The 10,446-nt window shown below is 41.2% G+C and overlaps 1 non-coding gene across 1 annotated transcript; it reads right to left on the bottom strand.

Annotated features, from left to right (window-relative positions):
• Nucleotides 1–8,295: 8,295 nt before the first annotated feature.
• On the bottom strand, nt 8,296–8,370 carry Trnar-gcg (transfer RNA arginine (anticodon GCG)). The gene has a single exon. It is a non-coding gene; the product is annotated as a tRNA-Arg (tRNA).
• Between the last annotated feature and the right edge of the window lie 2,076 nt (nt 8,371–10,446).

Raw genomic sequence — 10,446 nt, 5'->3', positions numbered from 1 at the left:
GACTTCTTACTGCACCTTCTCACCAAATTTTGGCTTCCTAGCGTCATTATTTAGCGCCTCCTATTTTTCTTTCAAAACGTGAATTTTACGTAAACTACTAATTTTATAACATTAAGATTTGCTACCTGAAACATTATTACATAGAACTATACTTTAACAAAGTTTTACACACAAATCTTAATTTTTACTTTTATGTTAAATGTGGTGCAATACTATATGCAGGCGCGTTACGATGACGTGACGCTACTAGCAGTGAACTAGGGTAAGTCCCGTGCACTCGCTCGCCTCTGATTTCTTATACATGATACAGCGCTTGCTTTGCTTCAATATGACCCAAATATTTCACTTCTTCCAATGCAAAACGACACTTATCGAGGCTCAACGTCAAACGAGCTGCTCTTAACCACACAGAGACTTCTATTAAGCGCTGTCTATGTTGCTCCATACTATTTGAAGTCACTATAATGTCATCCAAATAGACAAGACACTGCTTTGGTTTGAAACCCCTCAAGACACTGTCTAGCAACCTCTGAAACGTTGCCAGAGCGTTTTTCAAAACGATTGGCGTTCTGATGTACTGGTAATGACCTCCAGGAGTAGAGAAAGAAGTTTTTGGACAATGCTCTGTGGCCACCTCTAACTGATGATAACCACTTGTCAAATCCATCGTAGAAAAGTACTGGCACTGTCCTAAGTGATCCAAAGTCTCCGACATGTTTGAAATGGTGTGTGCGTCCGTTACTGTCTTATTATTGAGGTATCGACAGTCACAATAGAACCTGTATTTCTTAGTTCCATCCGTAGATTTTTTAGGCACAACGACAATGTCTGCTCCCCAGCAACTATTACTATGCTCTATAATACTGTCTGCAAGCTGCTAGTCAATGAAATCCTCCACAATCGGCTGCAAATACCTCGGTATTCTGTATGGTTTACAGTAAACAGGTGCTCCATTCCCTGTTCGTATCCTGTGTTGAACTAATGGAGTTGCTGGTAACAGCCCTTGCAGAACAAACAAATCTTTAAATTCTCACAACAATTCTTACATATACTTTCTTTCTCCTCTTTTCAAATTCTTAATTTTGTCACGCAATGCAATTCTATTGGCAGTTAGTGGTTGATCGCTTTGCCTAACTTTCGAACTGCCGTCTTCGGCATCTGGCACGTCCAAATTTGCTACTAAAACTCCTTTTCCAAAATTCGCGTCTACAGCGCTAAATTTATCTACGTTCACAGGGTCTAATCGCCCGTCGTTTCCCTCTTGTACATGTACAATACTATGTTTCACAGAACAACCTAATGGATCTAAAACTTCAATATACTCCAATGGTTCAATAACACATACCATACCCACAGGTAGATTTGACTCTACACTTACCCAAAGCTACTTCCCGGTGCCTCTAGAAACACATTCATCGTGCGAATTAAGGTTTAATGCTAATGTACGCGGCTCAATTGGTTTGTTCTTTACGTTGAACGCCCCTCGCGACAACTCTGCATCGACAACAGTTTCCCCTAACGGAAATAACATTCCACCAAGTTCCACAGTTCATTGTCCAAGGTCAATTTTGGCATGATGTTGATGCACGAAATCTACTCCTAGGATCATGTCGTAGCCCTCGCTTACCCATGGTACTATCTCCAAGCACGCGTCAAATCAGACTTTCCCTATGCGAAAGTCATTGTCACTGACCCCAAAGGTGTGACCTCCTTACCCCCACCCCCCGCAGCCTATAACGTGGTGGGTGTAACGTCCTTTGTCCCATTAAACTCTTAGTAGCCACTGACACTTGCGCCCCTGTGTCCAACAAAATCATAAACTTTTTAGTTCCTATGCATCTTACCACTGAACATTCCACATATGCATACGTATTTGTAGCATTAAAATTAAACGGGAGCTCCCTTTGGTGGGTCTTGGGCCCCCTCTGGCGTTTAACGATCGTCCACCTCTACTAACTCCACTTCTCCGTCCTCCACGCTGCTGATTTCCACCCTTCCTCTATTCCTTGGGACTGGGTATATTGTCTTTGCACATGTCGCATACGACGACACTCATAACATTTTATGCCCACTGTAAACAATGTTTGTCTATCACATACCCCATTGCGACGTCTGTTTCCTCACATCAGGTTGCCAGCTGAATGGCTTTCAGAATCCTTTCATGCACTTTCTGCGCCATATGTGCCGGTAGCCCCCTCAAAAATGCATCAAGTGCCCTTTTCTCGGCCTCCTGCAACAGAATACCATTCACTGCATAGCTCTGACCCAACTCGTAAGTATACTCGTTATTTTCTCTTATTCTGGCTGAAAATTTCTCTACCGTCTCCCCCTGTGTCATTGTCAATTGTACTCAACCACTCCCTGTTCCTTCTACCTCTGTAAAAGCCCTTCCTTCAACTGCTTAAACTGTCCTGTCTTCCTTAAGGCCTGAGAACACCTTACATATGTCTTTGCTTCACTTGTTAATCTAATCTTGGCTACATGTAACAAATGTTCATCAGACCAACCAGTCATCACAGCTGAAGTTTCCATTCCTCCACAAACGAACGCACATCCCCAGATGCCTTGCAAGGAAATGGAATAATCAACCTTGTGGCAGCTGGATCAATCTCCTGCTGCGGCACCCTAGGCAACGACGACTGATGAGGTGCGGTTTCCCGCTCACTCCTAGGTGTTAATTCACTTCTCAACGGCGTATTGTCCGCTATCAATTGTGTGACAACGCAAATAAAGAAACTGTCCAACACTCAAAAAGAAAAATTGATCAACACCCATGACATTTTGTGACTGTAATGCAGGCGGTGGCCTCGAACATCGTACTGTACAGACGACGCCCACTATTCTGACACCACTTCACTGTCTGCAAAACAGCTTGGCGCGAAACGGTTACCTCAGCGACCCGTGCTGTGTACAGCCGCGGTGTTTCGGCGACGCCGGGACGCGCCGGCAGCCGACTCGGCGGCCTCCATCCTCGTTGCCTCAGCGCTGCTCGCTGGGAGTCGCCGTGTGGCCCGGTGCTTGCTTCTTCGTCGTCGCGGTTAAGATCACGGGCGACGACAAGCGCCAGCGATCCGACAGCCAAATCTGCGGCCCTCGCCTCGGGATTCGGGAGCCCACAAGACTGCCCGTGGGAGCGAGCCGTCGATCGGCCTGCCGCTGCCTGGCTGCGGACCCCACGTTGGCCTCAGAGGGTCGAACCGTCTACCGTCATGTACCGGAAAGCTGGTGCCCCATCTGGTGCTGCGTGTAGCTAGCTGGTGGTGTGACACGCCCCACCATCCACGAGAGCTGCCACACTTGAATCCGCCTATTTATACACGGCTGTGCGCCTCTGTTTTGCTAATGCGCCACTCCAAGTCATGTAGAAATGTAGCCGTATTGTGATTTTGTTGCACAAAGGTTGGCTGCGGTACAGCGTGTGGCACGTCATTGTTGTTGCCACGCGCCAGACATTGGTGCGGCTGACTGTTTTTATTTACACGCAGTGCATAATTTAGAGGTGACGGATTGAAATTAGCTTATGGATGGTAATTGTTCCTGTTTTACTGAAAGTTTCGTTTAAATCTTTTGTTCTTGCCATTTCCATTTCCATATACATTACTGCAGTTAATGTACCCTTGTGGTTGCACATACCAACTTTGCTGTATGTTCCTGTATGACTTTTTCTACTGACTATTCAGTTTATGTTGTTGTGGTGTTTGGCTGTCTGACGTTCTATTTGTTATTGCTCTCTCCTCATATACCGGATGATCAAGAAGTCAGTATAAATTTGAAAACTTAATAAACACAATAATGTAGATAGGGATGTAAAAATTGACACAGATGCTTGGAATGATATGGGTTTTATTAGAATAAAAAAACAAAGTTCACAAAATGTCCGACAGATGGCACTGGACAGCAAAACGTCAGTGACTGCGGTACTGCGCATGACAATCGTGTATGAAAGGAGCTGTAATGAGAGACAGTATCAGATGCACCAGCAGTCGCAGCATGTTGAAGTTACCTGAAAAGGCGGTTTTAGTCAAGCTGTATTATCAGAATGGGGAATGTGCTAGTTCAGCGCTACGATCCTATCGACATAGGAAGGGGAGTCGAACGGGTAAAGCTCCGTTGACAAATGCATCTGTGTAGAGAATGAATTTGAAGTTCGAAGCCACAGGTTGGTTAGGCGGTAGACCCCATAGTTGCCGACCGAGCACAAGGTGTAATGCTGCTGAGACAGTTCAGGAAGAAATGGAGACTGTAGTGGGTTCTTCTATGCACAGGGAAGTCAGTGCTCGTGCACGTTGCACCGGCATTCCATACACTAGTGTTTGGTTGGTACTGAGGCGTACCCTCCGATGCTATCCGTACAAAATCCATCGGCATCATGAACTGTTACCTGGCGATTTAGTGAAGCGGAGGGCATTTGTGGTGTGGGCGTTTCAAAAGACGGCGGAAGATGACGATTGGTTGAGTAACGTGTTGTGGACCGACGAAGCTCATTTCACGCTCCGAGGGTCTGTCAACGCCCACGACTGCAGAATTTGGGCTACTGAAAATCCTAGAACTGTCGTGGAAACGCCATTGCACGACGAGAAAGTCATGGTATGGGTTGAATTTACCACGCCTACCGTTATCGGGCCTTTTTCCTTCGAGGAAATGAGTGATTCTGGTTTTTAACTGCTACTGTGATGGGTGAGAGGTACGCCGATATCTTACAAAATCGCATCATTCCCAGCCTGGCTGATAAACACGTGCTGTAATGTACGATGTTTATGCAGGATGGCGCTCCACTCCATATTCCTAGATGTGTGAGAGATCTCTTGCGCACGTCGCTTGGTGATGATCGTGTACTCAGCCGCCACTTTCGTCATGCTTGGCCTCCCAGGTCCCCAGACCTCAGTTTGTGCGATTATTGGCCTTGGGGTTACCTGAAGTCACAAGTGTATCGTGATCGACCGACAGCTCTAGGGATGCTGAAAGACAACATCCGACACCAATACCTCACCATAACTCCGGACATGCTTTACAGTGCTGTTCACAATATTATTCCTCGACTACAGCTATTGTTGAGGAATGATGGTGGACATATTGAGCATTTCCTGTAAAGAACATCATCTTTGCTTTGTCTTACTTTGTTATGCTAGTTATTGCTATGCTGATCAGATGAAGCGCCATCTGTCGGACATTTTTTGAACTTTTGTATTGTTTTGGTTCTAATAAAATCCCGTGTCATTCCAAGCATGTGTGTCAATTTGTACCTCTCTATCTACATTATTCCGTGAATTATTCAGTTTCCAAATTTATACTGACTATTTGATCACCTGGTATTAGGTCTAAAATGGAAAAAAAAAATTCTGTGTAGTAACTAATTTTTCACGAATGTGTGATGGCAAACGACCTTTAAAAATTTTTTAAATCAACATGAGAAATAGGATTCGTCCAATAAATTGTTTTATTGAGATACTTCTCAAAATACCCTCGCAAGCTACCATATTTGCTATTAAAAGGGGCGTGGTAAAAAACCTCTCGCCTAAGTCTCTCCTGTACGGCTTCTGACCAATATTTGTCAAAAAATGCCCGTTCAAATTGTAAATATGTGGCCCAACGCTCGGCTACCTCAGTTGCCCACAAAAGTACATCGCCTTGCGAGTACCCAACAACAAACCTGATCTTTTGTGCTTCCGTCCAATTTCTAGGAAATACATGTCCAAAAGTACGAATAAATATAACAGGGTTCATCCTCTTACCTTGACTCATAAACGTCGGGAATTGACGGTGTCTTAATAGTCTTTCCTCAGCAAATATAGTGGACAAGCTGTTTGTATTTTGTGCTTTGTTTACATATCTGTCATAATTGTTTACATTTCTCGTAGGTGCTGGTTCTGGTGTTATGTCATGTAAACTTACACTTTGCGGTCTGTCATTACTAGTTACGTTTTGTAGGGTTTGCAATGATCTGTGTGCGTACATTACTTTCATTTGCTGTGGCTAGCTCTTTGTTTATGTCTATAACGCTTTCACCTAAGTAGTTGCATATCCTGTGTTCTGTAGCTTGCAAATTGGTGTTCACTTTGTCGATGATGTCATTTTCCTTTTGCTGAATAACTTTTTCAACTACATTATTGACTAATCCACATTCCTTCACTACTTTTTCCGCTGAGGTACTGGTTTTGTCCAAAGTACTTGCTTCACCTTGTGAAATTACATCAGATAAATTTTCGCTAATTTTGCCTCTTTCCTTTTGGCACAAACTGATTCGATTTCAAGTGATGCTACTTTTAAAGTCAGTTCGTCAATATTTTCGTAATACTTACGCAGTTTGTTCACTACGGTAGTGATGTTCTTTACTGTGGAAGTTATTTGTGTTTGTGTAGCTTCCAGGTTTGTGTATGTGTCTTTAACCGCTATTATTAGCTGCTCTACTATAACATTCTGCTCGTTAAGAGTGTCTAATTTCCGTTTCATTTCCGTAATATCATTGTTTACTTCGAAATGTACATCTTGCTTTAACTGTTTTTCCATATCTTCAAATTTTACATTCATTTCTTCGTGAAAATTCTTTGTCAAATCACTGATGTGTTGTGTGACTGTATCCTGAAAATCTTTTAAAACTTTTTCTCCTCTTGTTTCATGTTGTTTATGACCTGTGTGACTCTGTTGAGGTTTTGCGACAAACTATCAAATTTTGTATTTATGTCCGTATGCAAATTGGTGTTTGTATTTTTTAAGTCTGTGCGCAAATTGGTGTAATTGGTGTTCATCCTAGCTAGTTTTTGAAGTATCGGGGCAAGTACGTCATTTTGGTTGCTATCTAATGTACTTTGGTTGTTAACAACTGTACTTTGTAAATTGACATTTGGATTTCATATAATGGGTGACAGTAAAGTGTCGTCAAAAATCATGTTATCTTCGCTTTCTATGTTTTCTTGTGCTAGCAGAATGTTGCTCGCGGAGATACTTGATGTGTCCAGAATGAGATTTTCACTCTGCAGCGGAGTGTACGCTGATATGAAACTTCCTGGCAGATTAAAACTGTGTGCCGGACCGAGACTCGAACTCGGGACCTTTGCCATTCGCTTGCAGTTGCTCTACCAACTGAGCACGACTCACGTCCCGTCCTCACAGCTTTAATTCTGCCAGTACCTCGCCTCCTACCTTCCAAATTTTACAGGAGCTCTCCTGCGAACCAGGTAGTTTCAACTATTGTCATAAGTGTAACATCAAAGCTAGAACTCTGTGAAAGCTCACTAACACTTCTTACTTCGGTTATATTTATCTCTGAACTACTTAATACTTCTGAGTGTGGAAGACATGACGCTGGTACTTCAGATGTTCTGCCTTGCAATTGTACACCATCTTGGCTCATTGCATTTTCGCCATTGTCAACAATGATGGAAACTGATTTTTGTGCCATTTTGATTGAATATAAAAAATAAAATTTTGAAAAATAGTAAATTGAAATATATTATTTTTGGAAATTTAAACATACGATTTACGTGTCGTGAATCATTCATTGGTTACTTTTATGACACACGAGATGTTGTGATACAAAAACTTCAAACTTTTCTCTCACTAATCATTACGTGAAATTTCTGAAAATTCATTACAATACATTCAGGAAGGGAAATTAAGGAAAGAGATGTCTAATTACTATGCAGGAGATGCTACCAAGTATAGTTAAACAAGCAGTTGTGTAGCGGTCCTACCTTTGCTGCGATGAAACAAATAGCGTATTTCAAAATTTTCCGTAAATTCTGGTTTCGCTTTTGACTCTCTTTTGAATTGGTTATTTTATCCACTAGAATTTTTGGTTCTGGTTATTTTGCAACAAGTTTTGGTTCTGGTTATTTTGTTCCGTGATGTTGCACTTAGAAATTTAAAAATAATTATTAGATGCAAAAAATTTCATACAATGTCATAAATATTTTTCAACAACTTACTTCAGAATGAGATTTTCACTCTGCAGCGGAGTGTGCGCTGGTATGAAACTTACTGGCAGACTAAAACTGTGTGCCCGACCGAGACTCGAACTCGGGACCTTTGCTTTTCGCGGGCAAGTGCTCTACCAACTGAGCTACCGAAGCACGACTCACGTCCGGTACTCACAGCTTTACTTCTGCCAGTATCCGTCTCCTACCTTCCAAACTTTACAGAAGCTCTTCTGCGAACCTTGCAGAACTAGCACTCCTGAAAGAAAGGATACTGCGGAGACATGGCTTAGCCACAGCCTGGGGGATGTTTCCAGAATGAGATTTTCACTCTGCAGCGGAGTGTGCGCTGATATGAAACTTCCTGGCAGATTAAAACTGTGTGCCCAACCGAGACTCGAACTCGGGACCTTTGCTTTTCGCAGGCAAGTGCTCTACCAACTGAGCTACCGAAGCACGACTCACGTCCGGTACTCACAGCTTTACTTCTGCCAGTATCCGTCTCCTACCTTCCAAACTTTACAGAAGCTCTTCTGCGAACCTTGCAGAACTAGCATTCCTGAAAGAAAGGATACTGCGGAGACATGGCTTAGCCACAGCCTGGGGGATGTTTCCAGAATGAGATTCACAACATGGTTTCAGGAAAGGCTATTCAACTGAAAGTGCAATATTTGAATTTCTTAATTAAATCTATGCTAAACTGGATGCAAGTGAGTTTGTGACAGGCATATGTCTTGATTTATCTAAAGCTTTTGACGTCATTGACCATAATGCCCTACTGCAGAAGCTTGACCAGTTAGGAATTAGAGGTATATCTAACGAGTGGCTCAAGACATACCTATGTGGTCGCAAACAGGTGGTTGAAGTGCAATATACTGGCCATAACAAAATCAGGTAGTTCTATTCAGGATATGAAAATGTGAAATATGGTGTCCCTCAAGGATCAGTATTAGGACTTATTCTGTTTCTCCTCTATGTCAATGATCTTATGTACAACAAGTATTGCCAAACTTCCCTCCAATTTGCAGACGATACAAGCTTCCTTATTAGTGGTAAAACAGAAGAAAAACTAAAAGACTCTGCTATACAAACAATGAACAGTGTAGAACAGTGGTTCAGCTACAACAAGCTAATTATAAACAAAAAAAAGACGGTAGCACTGAACTTCTATAATGTAAAAGGAAGACACCACCCAAACATAGAAATAGAACTTAGGGACAGAGTTCTTGAAAGTGTTAACAGCACTAAATTTCTGAGACTCTGGCTCCAGAACAACACAAAATGGGAGGTACATATTGAATATTTGCAAGGAAAACTAAGCAAAACCTGTTACATGATACGGATCTTAAAAACTTGTTGCAGCAAAGCCAGCCTGTTAAATGTATACTACTCCTATGTGCATTCTGTAATTAAATATGGCATAATCTTCTGGGGCAATACAACAACAAATATTAAACTTTTCAGGATGCAAAAGAGAATACTAAGAATTATTGAAGGGGTAAACAATACGAAATCGTGCAGACCCATATTCAAAAAACTGTCAGTTCTTCCTCTTCCCTGCATTTTTATCTACAAACCATCAGTTTTCATCAAACAATATATTGATAGACACGCAAATATCTTATTAAAAAATGAAGATATACATGCACTCAATACAAGGCAAAAATCTGACCTTCATGTGAAACAGGTGAGAACATCAATGTGCCAAAAAGGCACACTACATACTGGGATAAAGATTTTCAATAATCTACCTAAACATATTAAATCAATAGGTAAACTCTGTAGTTTTAAGGCTGAAGAAAAGGCATATTTGATTGATTATTGCTTTTACAGTCTGACAGAATATATAAAAGCCAAACAACAAAAATAAAGATGCATTATTAATATTCTACTTTGTATGTTGCCTGTGATGTTTGTTGTATTTAAGAATCTGTGCTAAATAATCTGACTATCTAGTCCTTAGCATTGCAATACAAACTGTATTTTTATCTTGTAAATACCTAACCATGTCCAATATCCTGTGATGTTTGTTGTATTTAAGAATCTGTGCTAAATTACCTGACTATCTAGTCCTTAGCATTGCAATACAAACTGTATTTTTATCTTGTAAATACCTAACCATGTCCAATATCCTTGTATATATTCTATACATATAGGATTTGAAGGACTAAATAAATAAATAAATATTATTATTAATCGAATTAATTACAATTGTATCAAATTTGATATTTATAAATTTTGAAGTGAATGAACTGTCTTTCAGTCTTGATTTATGCGCGGAAGAAAATAAAAACTTCTGTGGTTTTGCACTAATAAGAATCCTCACACTTCATATTTTCATAAAAATTATTATTCAGATATCACAAATTCTACTACACACTTCTTACAGAAAATACGCCTTCTTCCTGCTAGGACTAAAGACAGAGTCTGTTAAATAACTGACAAAAAATTGAATGAAGTTTCCATCATTTGTCATTCGCCTTCCGGCGTAGCAAAATACATCTTTTCTGACACTCACAGCGATCGCGGTAGT

Source organism: Schistocerca gregaria, chromosome 4 (assembly GCF_023897955.1).
Source record: "Schistocerca gregaria isolate iqSchGreg1 chromosome 4, iqSchGreg1.2, whole genome shotgun sequence".
Lineage (NCBI taxonomy): Eukaryota > Metazoa > Arthropoda > Insecta > Orthoptera > Acrididae > Schistocerca > Schistocerca gregaria.
This window is presented reverse-complemented; position numbering and strand designations above follow the sequence as displayed.